This window comes from Hermetia illucens, chromosome 3 (assembly GCF_905115235.1).
Source record: "Hermetia illucens chromosome 3, iHerIll2.2.curated.20191125, whole genome shotgun sequence".
In the NCBI taxonomy this organism is placed as follows: domain Eukaryota; kingdom Metazoa; phylum Arthropoda; class Insecta; order Diptera; family Stratiomyidae; genus Hermetia; species Hermetia illucens.
Window position 1 is genome coordinate 120,376,422 of NC_051851.1, and position 14,057 is coordinate 120,390,478.

Here is a 14,057-nt window from a genome sequence, read left to right on the forward strand (position 1 = left end):
TGTTCTATCATCATCATCAACGGCGTAACAACCGGTATCCGGTCTAGGCCTGCCTTAATAAAGAACTCCAGACATCCCGGTTTTACGCCGAGGTGCACCAATTCGATATCCCTAAAAGCTGTCTGGCGTCCTGACCTACGCCATTGCTCCATCTCAGGCAGGGTCTGCCTCGTCTTCTTTTTCTACCATAGATATTGCCCTTATAGACTTTCCGGGCATGATCATCCTCATCCATACGGATTAAGTGACCCGCCCACCGTAACCTATTGAGCCAGATTTTATCCACAACCTGACGGTCATGGCTCACAGATTTCGTCGTTTTGTAAGCTACGGAATCGTCCACCCTCATGTAGGGGGCCAAAAATTCTTCGGAGGATTCTTCTCTCGAACGCGGCCAAGAGTGCGTAATTTTTCTTGCTAAGAAGCCAAGACTTCGAGGAATATATGAGGACTGGCAAGATCATTGTCTTGTATAATAAGAGCTTTGACCCTGTGGTGAGACGTTTCGAGCGAAACAGTTTTTGTAAGCTGAAATAGGCTCTGTTGGCTGACAACAACCGTGCGCGGATTTCATGGTCATAGCTGTTATCGGTTGTGATTTTCGACCCTAGATGGGAGAAATTATCAACGGTCTCAAAGATGTAGTCTCCTATTTTTATTCTTCCCGTTTGGCCAGTGCGGTTTGATGTTGTTGGTTGGTTGGTTTTTGGGGCTGACGTTGCCACCATATATTTTGTCTTGTCTTTATTGATGTGCAGCCCAAGATCTTGCGCCACCTGCTCGATCTGGATGAAGGCAGTTTGTACGTCTCGGGTGGTTCTTCCCATGATGTCGATATCGTCAGCATAGGCCAGTAGTTGGGAGGACTTAAAGAGGATTGTACCCCTTGCATTTACCTCAGCATCACGGATCACTTTCTCCAGGGTCAGGTTAAAGAGAACGCATGATAGGGCATCTCCATGTCTTAGACCGTTGTTGATGTCGAATGGTCTTAAGAGTGATCTTGCTGCTTTTATCTGGCCTCGCACATTAGTCAGAGTCAGCCTAGTCAGTCTTATCAATTTTGTCGGGATATCGAATTCTCTCATGGCCGTGTACAGTTTTAACATGGCTATGCTATCATAGACGGCTTTAAAGTCAAACCTCGTTCTATGTTGAGTTTAAAGGAGGATCCCCATATATGCAAGGGGGTCTAACATTTTTCTTCACCGAAAATAATCTAGTGAGGTATCAAATGAAAAGTTTCGATACTTTCCAAAGCTGGCTTCTTTTTTGACATTTGAAGCAAGAGGGAGGGAAGCGAGGACTGGAAATTGGCCTGCGCTCATAAACTGCTCAACCGAAAAGCTTGAAAAAAAAAACAAATCCACAAATCACGAAGCTACCACTATTTGGTGTCTAGGCCTCAAAATATCCTCTACACCGATATCGGTTTAAATAAAGTTAATAATAATATATTGCTATATTTATTATTGCTATATTTTGTACGAATTGTCTGGAATCCCTTAAGTTTATCCTAGAGTCATCAGTTTTGCAGCAATATATATAACAATATAGAGCATGATACCATCAAATTATAAGAGGTTAAATTTGGCCATTTTGGAAGAGATTTTGAGAGAACTGAATCCAATTCCTGTAATTCGACTTGGTAGAAGATATAATGTTATCCTCAAAACTGGGGCAAACCAAAAAAAATGCGTGGCGGCATATACTGAGGTTTTCTACACCGATAGCTAAAAAATAGAACGGAGTTCTGGCACGGGAGTCTATCTTTCGGGTATAAACGAGAAGTTGGCTTTTCCTTGGTACAAATCTCGATCTTAAGAGCAGCAACTGGGTGATTGATCTACACCGATAGCCAAGTCGTCTCAAGGGCACTGGGCGGTCAAAAATCATTTGAACTCTATATCTAAATCCAATATGATGGAACTACTTTGAGTACTTGGTAAATGTGACGCAGAGGGAATACCTCAGCAAAAAGTTCAAAATTCTCCCAGGCCGGACCGGAACCAGCAAATGAAGTGTCAGTAGCATTAGCTAATACTGCTATTAAAAACTGGGAACAAAGAACAAGTGGTAGAGCTTAAATGCCGCTAGACACACCAAACTTTCCTGTCACAACCAAACAAACACTGCAAAGTTTATCCTGTCAAAAAGCGGGAAGATATACGGAAGTATTGATGACATTCTGACTGACAATAATTCATAAGCTGGACACACAGGATAGGAATCCTACCAGATGATACGTGTCCATCCTGTAATGAGGAAACGGAATCCATGGAACATTTTCTATAAGAGTTTCCCGCCAATGGACGCATCAAACATCAGATGTTTGGTGCCAATATACTCCAGCTGCACGGAGAACTTACGATACATAAATTAGTCCGCCATATTCCGTTAGATGGGGGCGTCGAGTAGAATGGACCACTAGCGTCTCAGTGCTCAGATGGCGCGTCTCTCCCCCATCCCACATTCACGCACAGCTCTCTTTGTTAATTTATCGAACTTTTTAGTAAAATAAAAATGTTGCTTTGAAAGTGGTATACTCAAGCTCTATTATATAAATAAATATATATAAATTTGTTTTACAAGTGCAAAAATCAGTTGAAAGTAGTGAAAGCACCATGTTGTGCAAATTGTTTGGGGATGATGCTGGGGGTGATGAACTAGTGTGGTGTTGGTTTCGACGTTTTAAAACTTGTATAAATGCATTGAAAGTTGACGTAAAATATGCACTAATGACGATATTAATGAATAGTTGGTTAAAAACTGCCAAAAACATGTTTCGAAATAGGATAGATACTCAACCATTCAAAAATGACCCCACACAATGAATTTCAGAAAGGAAGTTAGGTAGCGGCCAATATAACGCGAATGATCCGTTTATTAAACGCATTGTTACAGAGAATGAAATGGGTGTTGACTGCGATAACTTTTGGTACTCACTACGTTACTCGTATCGGTCAATGGATTGAAGCTGATAAACTAAGCAAAACTATAAAAAAAATTTGCACTTGAAAAAGGGTTTGTGATTATGATATGGTGAACTGCGCGTGGAGCCGTGTCGACTACTTATCAAAAGGTTAAACGCTCAAAGCAATTGTGTACTCGTAAATCCATAAAGCTCATGAAAAGTTTAGTGAAAGATAAGCTTCTTTAGTCGAATTTTGCTTCCCTATGACAACGCAAGATTACATTTTTTATCAATTTGCTCGTTAACGAAAACGAAATACGATTTATGTTGCTATAATTTGAAAACGTGATATCAATTATAGGAGTACGTGACCACCGTGAACTGAGAGGAAATGTATTTGGTGCTGGAGCATTAGTTATTCGATTGTCTTACTGACTTTGACAAAGGGTAATAAATTAACAACAGTTTTGAATGAAGGGAAATTACATATTACTTGACATTGTACACCGGATTTAGTGTGTCCTTTGGAGTGACAGTTACAGCATTAAATAGTACTGCAGGGAGTTGGTGCGCAACTATAGATATATATTGAATAACACCTTTATTATCCGTGTTTTTCCGTTATCCATCTCCATTGGTAAATTATGTAAGTCAATGTGCAGTGAGATGAGTCGTAGTAGGAATGGAAAAGCATCTGTGTGAGCAATCGAAGCGTGCTATGATAAGAATAAGCAAAATCCAAAATTGCGCAAAAAAGTTTCTGTGGATTAGTACGAAACACACAAATAATCGAAACATGTGGCTTTCGAAGGGAGTCGGGCCGCTTCATAGTTTCCGTCTGTCCAGTTGTGACATGCGAATCGATCTCATTTTGTTGGATTATTGCCTGCGAAATACAAATATATGTGTCTCGAGAAAAACACGTTTGAATTTTTTTCGATTATTTATACATAAAAAAATATTATTTCTACATTAATTCTGCCATTCTCGGTGAATACTATAGGTCTTCAATTTCTGGTAAATATAAAATCCTTTTTGCCTAAGCCTTTTTTTCTATATGCGAGCTTCTTTTGAACTTATGACAGCTTGAATTATACGGCATTCATCTACAGTCTCAACGAAAGTCATAGCAGTATAACAAATTTTGATGCCCTTTGGATCCATAATGACCGAGTAAGTCCTTACCCCTTCATTAAAGGCACACGCAGCTATCTACGATGCTATTCCTACAGCTTTTCTGGCAGCAAATGATCTCTTTAGAGCTACTACTATTTTGACACACTTAATTTTTGTTCAAAACTTAAGAAAATATAGTACGTGCTTCTCATCGAATGATATAAACAACTGTATGATACATATATGTAAACACAAAAATGCATATACCCGAGACGGATCAGCTGTTGCGTAAACCGCGCGTTACGACCCCAAAACTAGTTCTAGGGTACGGCCACAATTGTGTCTATAACTCTTTTATACTATATGGAATTTCTCAGAGGGTTTTGGAAGTATATTTCTGTGATGTTTGAGAACACATTTATCAAATAAAAAAATTTTTTTTTGAATTTTTTCGATTTAGAAATTGAATGTCCCATAAAGTTATGCCTCCCTCATAACCAATGACTTTGGTGGTGAGATGTTTATAACGGTAAAGTGCATTGTAGTAAGAACTATCCCAGTGTTACCTATTATTTATGTGGCCCGTACAAATTGTGTAAATTTGGGCAGATTATACAATTTTGCTTTTATCGATTTGTTGTGCAATCTATTTGCCAATATGTTCATAATATTTTTCCTTATGTAGGAAAGGGAGAAAAGCTTCAACGATTTGCTTTGCTAAAATAGGTGTATAACCACTTATGAGGCGATAACCTCGAGGACACAACTAAGCTCGGCACAACAGCCAATGAGTTATACAATTCACATGCAGATACATTGGAAGTGGGTAGTCTTCAGAATGACCTCCGACATTTCCTGATATACCAACATGTTCCTCATAGCAGGAGGCCGAGAGCAAGGGTCATCGGCGGAAGGAAAAAGTCCTTTGAACCAATATGTAAGCAAAGCACATCAATATATTTCAGGCGAGAATGAGGGTGTTTAACAGTTACTTGAATGCAGGAAGGGTTGTGCTTTTCTTCTGATCGTCAACGAATGGAAACAAACTGGTCTGCCAGTACTTTCAAAGTGGATTCATGATTAAACCGGAGCTAAAACACCAAAATTAGCCACAGCTTTTTTTGCAATAGAAAATACTTTGAAATTAGTTTTAATTCAAGTTTTATCTTGCTTCAAACGGATCTTTTTCGTTGTCTCTTATGAATTTTGGCCTTTTTGTGGGAGAATATGATTTGAGGCCAGTTTCAGTACATCGATCCTTCAATATTCGAATGAACAAAAAGACCAAATTTCTTTGGACTTTCTTAAAAGTTTCTTTGAGGTTCTCCAACAACTTTTCAACTGATTTTGCGTTTGCCCTAACGGTTCCATCATAGACTTGGTCGGTCGCCCTTTCCTCCATGGATATTTTTAGCATAGGTAGAAATTGTACTCAAACTTAGCCGTTCTAATCGGGCAATTTGTCAGTAATTATGCTGTTTCTCACGAATGAGGACTACAATTGTTTCTTTTTTGGTTGCTGGAATATGAGCTTTTCTGACCATATTCTCAATTACACGATTTTACTACATCTTGAAGAAAACACACATTTTTTAAGCCGCTTACCTTTAAAACTGTTCAAATCTATTGATCTAATAATTGATTTCAATGATGTCAAACGTTTTCAAAATAAAAATTGCTTGTTCTGCCAATGTATGATAATGCTACAAGCCACGACAGCAATGATGCTCTCTATTTCAGCGTAAAGCAAAACATTATAGTACATTTTCTAGTGTGAGCAGGAAGTACAGAAGTGGACAAATAATAAGATGCTGATGTGTATAAAAATTATACATTTCATAAAACTACATGCACTCTATTTTCTAGCTGCATTGATATCAGCGGTGTTCATAATTTGTTAGCACTGCACTGTACATAAATTCAAGAAGATTCACTTATGTTCGCCATGTTCTCCCCTGGGTATTGGATACAAGGATCAGTGGCGTAACACGCGAAGATCATATTCGCACACATTGTGGAAAAATTGATAGAGGCAACTTCAATGGTATGGTGGTGCCATTCATATTAACGATAGTTAGTGACTTATATGGCATAGAATGTTGAATTTTTTCATATCCTCTCTGTCCCTAGTAAATTGCTACTTTCTTACAACTAAAATCGTAACTCAAGTAACGTATCAAGTAACTCCAATTCGGTTATCAAAAAAAAGCCATCTCCTTCCTTTTCACTTCGTGAAGGCGGGGAATAGAGATAATGAAGGTTTTCTTTATCAAAAATACTTCCCCTTTACCCTTTGACCCAATCTGTAGCGGATTTAATATGTCTAAATCGAATTTGTCACTTTTCTCAGTCATAGCCTTGGTCCAAGTGGAGTTGAGGTGAATTTCAATGTTCAGCTCAATCTTACCTAGTGAGTTTCGCTATTTTCCCGCGATGGGTGTAACCCATATCGATCGTAGATGCATTTTGCACATAGTTACAGCAAATTATCCCATTAATTCAACGCAACATATTCGTCTCCATTATCGCGAGGTGACGTTCTTTGTCTTCGGTTTTCGACCAACACTCAGAGCCAAGGAGGGCAACAGGCCGAATGCATTGTAGTATATTAAGAATTTAAGACATTTAATGACGTGTCGATTGTAAAGAACGCCATTAGTCGAATGCCATTGGATCCAAGTTGCGCTGATGCGTGAAGCCATTTCGTAGCGCAGTTCAGCGTTGGCTGGAAGCATTCATCCAAATACCTAAATGCTCAGTTCTCGGCAGTGATAGTGCCTATTTCATTGACGTCGGTCGTCAAAAATGCTGTCTTACTCGGAGACTGTTGTTTGAGAATACCAAATTTCTATCCAATTAACAATATTTTCAATCATAATTTACTTTCTAATTAATAAAGTCTGTTATGTACTTTACTTTAATACACGCCTCAAAGATCAATCATTAAGGCAAACAACGTAATAATGAGTAAAGTTAAAATGAAGAGGAATGTTTCTAGGCCTCAAATCAGAGGACTAATAATGGCTGGCAATTGTGGCAATTGTTTAGAAGAAAGTAACTTTTCCCAGTGACATAAGAATGAGAGTGTCTTAAAGTAATTATGAGAAAATCGCAACACACGTTAATAGTTTTTTTTTAATTATGGTCGGTCATTCTAGGATTGAGGATTCTCACTCTCTGTCAGCAGTTGTAAACAGCTTCTACCTTCAGAATCCGGCCCATTTTGATTGCTCGCTTCTCCTCCTGCTTATTTTCGCGATACGTCACTCGTCGATCTCAGCTAGGCTAATTTTGAATCGTATTAGGTCTATCATTGTTAAATATGTTCTTGACGCTAGTACATGGAAAGCGCAAGCTGTAATCCAGGTGCTATTTCCTTAAGTATATTTTTAATGAAGAAAAATCGATATCTTAAAAATTTTGAAGGAGAAACTCCTCTTAACCCGTATCATTTATGTAGGTGGCAGGCAATTTGACACAATGGAAAGCCTGATGAAACCTATAAAGTATGCGTGAAGTCAAATTTCTTCACATTATTTAATTTATTACAAATCTATGCAGACTAAACAGTTTTATGTATGGATAGCAGTACTCGTTACTGAAAATGTCAAACTTAATAATTTATATAATAATATTTAATATAATTAATCTAATTTAATATAATTAATCTAATCTAATAAATAAAAAATAAAAAGGAAAACGTGCGAATCTTTTAATTTAACTAACTTGTCTACAATCAAATGAAACAAAATTAATGACCATGTTTACTTGAGGTGTTTTCTGAATGAGATATATTTTGAGACCTAGGCTTTTTATCTGAAAGCAAAACGGTTTTAAATTTATATTATTTACATTACAACCCTCAAAAATATGATATGATCCCAAATGTAGATCCATATTCTTAGTAATTTGCTAAAGAATGATTCCTCCGAATTTCATAGTAATCGGTTTATCACTTTTTGAGCTGGAATTCCCGCAAATATGAAAAACTTCATTTTGAAAAAAAAAATTGTTTGATACCATTGATAACTAGGTTTCATTTCGATAAGAAGTTTGAAACAAGTTGAAGTAATGGGGCAAACTGGGAGAGCGTGGCATTGTCATACGGCTTCAGCCAGCAATTCACTACCTAGTACACTGACGAATCCCTAACTGCACGGGGAGCAGGCGCTGGGGACATTGGTTAAAGGTAAACGTACTTTGAATCAATGGGTAACTATACCAACATATTCTAAAAGAAATACAATAGGAAAGGAATTATGGGGGCATAACATTGCTATTCTAACCGAGAGCTCCAGGTGCAATTAAGTTTACTCCAAACTGGTATGGAGATGTCTTAAGAGACTGAACACACTCGGCTTGCATATTGGACGACAATGAGTCCGCGGACGAGCTGAGCAGAAGAAGAATAAGGGTGTCTCTACACGAACCAGAACCTTTCTGTGTAATCTGAAATACGACGTTGAAAAATCAAGAGGAACGGGTAAGGGATCTATACTGGGCGAACTTACCAGGAATGGAACTGCTGAATCAACATCAACAGCTCTACTATCAGACCTTATCTCCACCTCGACATGGTGATTGCTGGGAGTTCTTTCTTAATGATAAACTGCAGACGGAGAAGCATGAAGGTGAGTCTCCCGCACCTAAAAATGAGACAGAGATGTGCCAACTGGCCCTCCAGGTTGGGGGCTGGGTATTGCTGACAACTCTACACCGCAAATAGCTTCTTATGGAGCTATAAAAGGAGCCTTGCACGAAGACGGATGAACGATTGGCTAATTTTCCCAAGGAACGTGCGCTCCATGTACAGATCGAATGTTGTCCAGCAACTAACCGATTCGTTGTCCCAATATAAGACTGATGCAACAGTTACAAGATGGGGACCATATAGTATAGTGGCCATCCAGTAAACCATGTGCTAATAGTAAGTTTCTTAGCCAGTCAAAAAATGAAACTTGTTGTTGACGGCTTTGAAAATATAAGCGAAAAGCTGTACACTCTGCACTTAACAAAGTCGGAGAAGGATCACTTCTACGAGACAGTAGAATGAAGCCTGCCCCAGGTATGATATCAAAATCATACTTGGGGATTTCAACAGCCAAGTAGAGACGGAGTCCGTATTCAGGCGATACATTGGCTCCCATAGCTTGCGTAAGGATACCGATGATAACGGACTGCAAATTATGGTTGAATGGCTATTGGAAGTACCTAGTTTGCACGGAAAGCGGTCCACAAACAGCCGTGGGCCTCTCCAGACCGGACCACTTTCAACCAAATTGACCAGATATTGATTTCAGCCTTAATGAATGTCAAAATATAGAGGAGGCTAATATAGACTAAGATCACTATCTCATTGGCATGATGCTCCGGGCTGGAATAACAACACCCCCTGATAATCAGGTGAGAGTTAACATTGAAGTCCCTCCGTAACCCCGTAACCATATGAAGAACGTTATCATTGCTACGGTCACAAACATACTTGGCCCCAGTCGCAAAAGAAATCGGAACGGATGGTTTGACGATGAATATAAGCTAGCAACGAACTGGAAGAAAGCAGGAACACGCGGAGATTCATCAGGAACTTCGTCGAACGGAGAAGCGATTTCATAGAAAGAAAAAGGAAGCCTGGGAGAACAAACAAGTCTGTGAACTACAGTCAGCAACAACCCAAGTCAGCAGCATGAAGCCTTATACACCACGATGCTCATCCTGTCGAGACAAAGGGGGAAATCTGATTTCCGATAGAATGGGCGATGGGTTGCTATTTTAATAAAATACTCAACAACCGGAATATCGGCAAGTTGAAGGTCCCGCCAACTGAAGACGACGAATAAAATAATGCCACCACCAAGTATAGAAAAAACAGTCCGTGCAAAACATCATGATTTTATTTGGGTTGCCTTTACAACCACAAAGCCTAAAAATCTGTTGATTTCAAAAATATTCATGAATTCTCGTAGTTGAATGTTGTGTTCCAAAAATTTAAGTATTTAGAACGGTTTTTTAATCTAACTAAACCTAGGTTTTAGGTACGTTTTCACAAACCCGTGGGGTAAATATTTACCCCGGTTCGTAATTTAAATGTAAAAAGAAGTCGGGAAAACAGCTATGAAAAGTACCAATCAAGACCTTTCATTTGATACCCCTCCCCCCATATCTGAACCCAGTGAAAAAACTTGTACACCCGTCTTACCCACACCCCCCAAGTTTCACATAGAACTTAAGTAATTAACATTACTTATATTTTTATTAAAATATTTAAGCGAACATTTAATATTAATGGTTTTACATATTATTAGTCCTAATTCTAATCAGCGAACTCAACTCCAATTCTATTTTCCAAATCAAAAAGACTTCAGTGTTCTTTTTCAATTCCAAACTTAATATTAAAAATCAGTGACAGGTCTGAAAAACATAATTACTGCGATCTTCCACTCCCTTGGCGTGCTACGCAAAGTGGATAGATCCGCGCCATCTATATTGCTCGCACTCGCAACATTCGAAATAAATTTCGAATGCTGCGAATCCTGCCGCGCCACATCACTCCGCCCCCAGATGAAACCTAGGGGTTTCAGCGACTGATCCCCGAACTTCGTTTGCCGTTAATCCGCAAAGCGGACACGACGTTGCTTCGGGGCGCACGCGGGTTTCAGCCTGGACAAAGAGACCGCCTTTTTGTGACTACCGATCTCGAGCTGGAAGAAATGTTCTCCCCGCTCGAGAACGCGGTACGGGCCCTCATATGGAGGCTGCAGCGGCTTCCGGACGGCATCCGTTCTGATCAGCACATGCGTGCATGTGTCCAGTTCCTTGGGCGAACAAGCAGGTATGGACGAGTGTCGAGTGGGTGGTGGCGCCTTGATGCGCCGGAGATTGTCCCTCAGCAGACGCACCAACCCCGACTCCGTGAGACCCGATCTCTTGTCGAAGACCGGATCGCTTGGGAGTCTTGGGTTCTCCCCGTAAACCAGCTCCGCGGGGCTGGCAGCAAATTCCTCTCGGCGGGTTGTACGAAGGCCGAGTAGGACGAGAGGCAAGACTTGCGTCCAGGACGGGTCGTCGCGTGCCATAATGGCGGCTTTCAGCGTCCGGTGCCAACGTTCCAACATCCCATTGGATTGTGGGTGGTATGCCGTAGTCCGCTGGCGTTTAAAACCAAGGAGTTTGCCTAACTCGGAGAAAAGGGTGGACTCAAATTGCATTCCCTGGTCAGTGATGACCACTGCAGGGACGCCAAAGCGAGGTATCCACTCTCGACAGAGGGCTTCAGCACATGATTGCGCCGTAATGTCTTTCAGAGGTATTGCCTCAGGCCACCGCGTGAACCTGTCGATGATTGTGAGGCAATACTTAAAACCGTGCGAGTCTCGCAAAGGCCCTATTATGTCGAGGTGTATGGTGTGGAAACGCTTGGTAGTGCGGGGGAATGAGCCCACTTCTTTCCTTACATGCCTGGAGACTTTACACTTTTGGCATGCGATGCACTCTCTGGCCCAGGAATTGATATCCTTGTTCATGGAGGGCCAGAAGTATTTTCCGGTGACTAACCGGTTTGTTGTCCTGATGCCGGGGTGCGCCAAGTCGTGAACTGCGTGGAACACTTCCTTGCGAAATGTGGCCGGAATGTATGGCCGAGGTCCCTTTTCCGAGTCTTCGCAGCAGAGCGAGAGGTTTGAGCCGAAGATGGGCAACTCCCGAAATTTGTATTTGGGGTTGGACCTGAGGCTCTGAAGTGCTGCGTCATCCACTTGCGCCTTGGCAATAGCCGAGAAATCGAGTGAGGCGGGGATGTTGACTTCGGAGACACGAGACAAAGCGTCAGCAACAATGTTGTCCTTCCCGGACACGTGCTGGATGTCCGACGTAAACTGGCTTATGAAGCTCAGGTGTCGAAGCTGACGAGGGGACGCTTTGTCGGGCTTCTGTTTCAAAGCGAACGTGAGAGGCTTATGGTCCGTGAACACTGTGAACGGCCGGCCCTCTAGGGAGAAACGGAAGTATTTGATGGACAGGTATGCGGCGAGCAGTTCGCGATCGTAGGTGCTGTAGTTCCGTTGAGCGGGATTCAACTGCTTCGAGAAGAAGCTCAACGGCTGCCAAACTTGGTCCACCTTTTGGTGAAGGGCAGCACCTACTGCGATGTCAGAGGCATCAACAAAAACGGCTAGGGGTGCATCTTGCAGAGGGAATGCCAAGAGCGTAGCGTCAGCCAGTTGTTGACGAGATTTGTCAAACGCGCAGATAGCCTCTTCAGACCACACGATCTCTCGTGTGTCCTTAGTTTTGGGGCCAGACAAGTACGCGTTCAAAATGGACTGGAGATGGGCGGCCTTGGGCAGGAAACGACGGTAGAAGTTTAGCATGCCCAAGAACCTCCTCAACTCCCTCACTGTCTTTGGACGCGGGAAGCTTGTTATCGCTTGCACCTTGTCTGGGTCGGGCTGTATTCCTTCAGGGGAAATGAAATGGCCGAGGAATCTCACCTGTTGTTGAAGGAATTTGCATTTCTCAACGTTTAGGACTAAACCGGCCTCAAGGAGACGTTGAAAAATGCACTCGAGATGGGCTAAGTGCTCAGACTCAGTGGAAGAAGCGACCAAAACATCATCCAAATATACGAAACAGAATTCGAGGTTTCGCAGGACTGAGTGAATGAACCTTTGAAAGGTTTGCGCCGCATTGCACAATCCGAAAGTCATTCGGGTGAACTCGAAGAGTCCAAAGGGTGTGCATATTGCCGTCTTTGGAATGTCTTCAGGAGCTACTGGAATTTGGTGATAAGCCTTGGTTAAGTCCAAGGTCGAAAAGATGCGGCAATTCGCGAGGTGATGCGCAAAGTCGTGGATGAGTGGAATTGGATATCGGTCAGGAACAGTCTGTGCATTTAGCCTTCTGTAATCCCCACATGGGCGCCATTCGCCGTTTGGCTTAGGGACCATATGCAGTGGGGAAGACCAACAGCTGTTTGAGGGCCTGCAGATACCCTGTTGAACGAGTTGTTCAAACTCTTTCCGTGCAATTGCCAGTTTCTGAGATGGTAGAGGACGCACCTTCGAGAAGATCGGGGAACCAGTAGTGATAATGTGGTGCTGCACATTGTGCTTCACTGGTTTGGAGAGACTACAGTTGGTAGTAATCTGGCTGAACTTTTGGAGAAGTGCCCGAACACGAGAGTCGGTAATGTCTTCTAAAAGAACGGAAAGATTATTGCCTGGGTGAGATACCATATGTCCCGACGAATTAAGGTTGGTCGTGGAATCTATAAGAGACTTGTTTTGCAAGTCCACCAGCAATCCATAGTGACACAGGAAGTCTGCGCCTAGTATGGGGAAGCTGACATCCGCCAGGATGAAACGCCACGAAAACGTCCTACGCAAGCCAAGACTCACGTCCACTTGCCTATACCCGTACGTGTTTATGCGGGAGGAATTTGCTGCCGCAAGTTTGAGCGGTTGAGGGAAAAGTTGATGATGCTGGGGTACGGGAAGGACCGAAACCTCCGCACCCGTATCGACGAGGTAGTTGCGCCTGCTGAGAGGGTCGAAAATAGTTAGGCGACGTGGCGCTGCGTTCTGGGTGGCCGCCGCCAAGACCCCCCGCGGACCTAGTTTTTTGCGGTAGGAGAGAATCTACACGGTAGCGTACATCTTGTCGCTTTATCCCCGAATCTGCGGTGGTACCAGCAAATCCCTGGGTCCGTGGACTGTCTTGACGACCTGCTACCTGATCGCCCTTTTCGGATGGCAGACCGCGAGCGTGCTCGCGATCTGGCGCCCGAACGCTGAGCGTCCAACGTCGCCCGCATCTCGGCCATACTGGCTGTTAAAGCAGCAATTTCGCGCCTCAATTCACCCACCTCATCCGACGGTGGTTGAACGGCCGCCAAGGTTGGGCGTACGTACACCTCCTGAACCTGGTCGGCCGTCGCTGCCAGTTCCTCCAAGGAACCGGAGACGCAAGCGAGGATCGCCTGGGTGCCCTCCGGGAGCCGACGCAGCCAGAGCGACTTGATCAGGTCGTCGCC

At 42.5% G+C, this 14,057-nt stretch overlaps 1 long non-coding RNA gene across 1 annotated transcript; it reads right to left on the minus strand.

Annotated features, from left to right (window-relative positions):
- Positions 1-2,530: 2,530 nt before the first annotated feature.
- LOC119651022 lies at positions 2,531-3,280 on the minus strand. The gene is made up of 2 exons (XR_005249405.1): positions 2,809-3,280; positions 2,531-2,735 (listed from the first exon to the last, which is right to left on the minus strand). It is a non-coding gene; the product is annotated as an uncharacterized LOC119651022 (long non-coding RNA).
- Between the last annotated feature and the right edge of the window lie 10,777 nt (positions 3,281-14,057).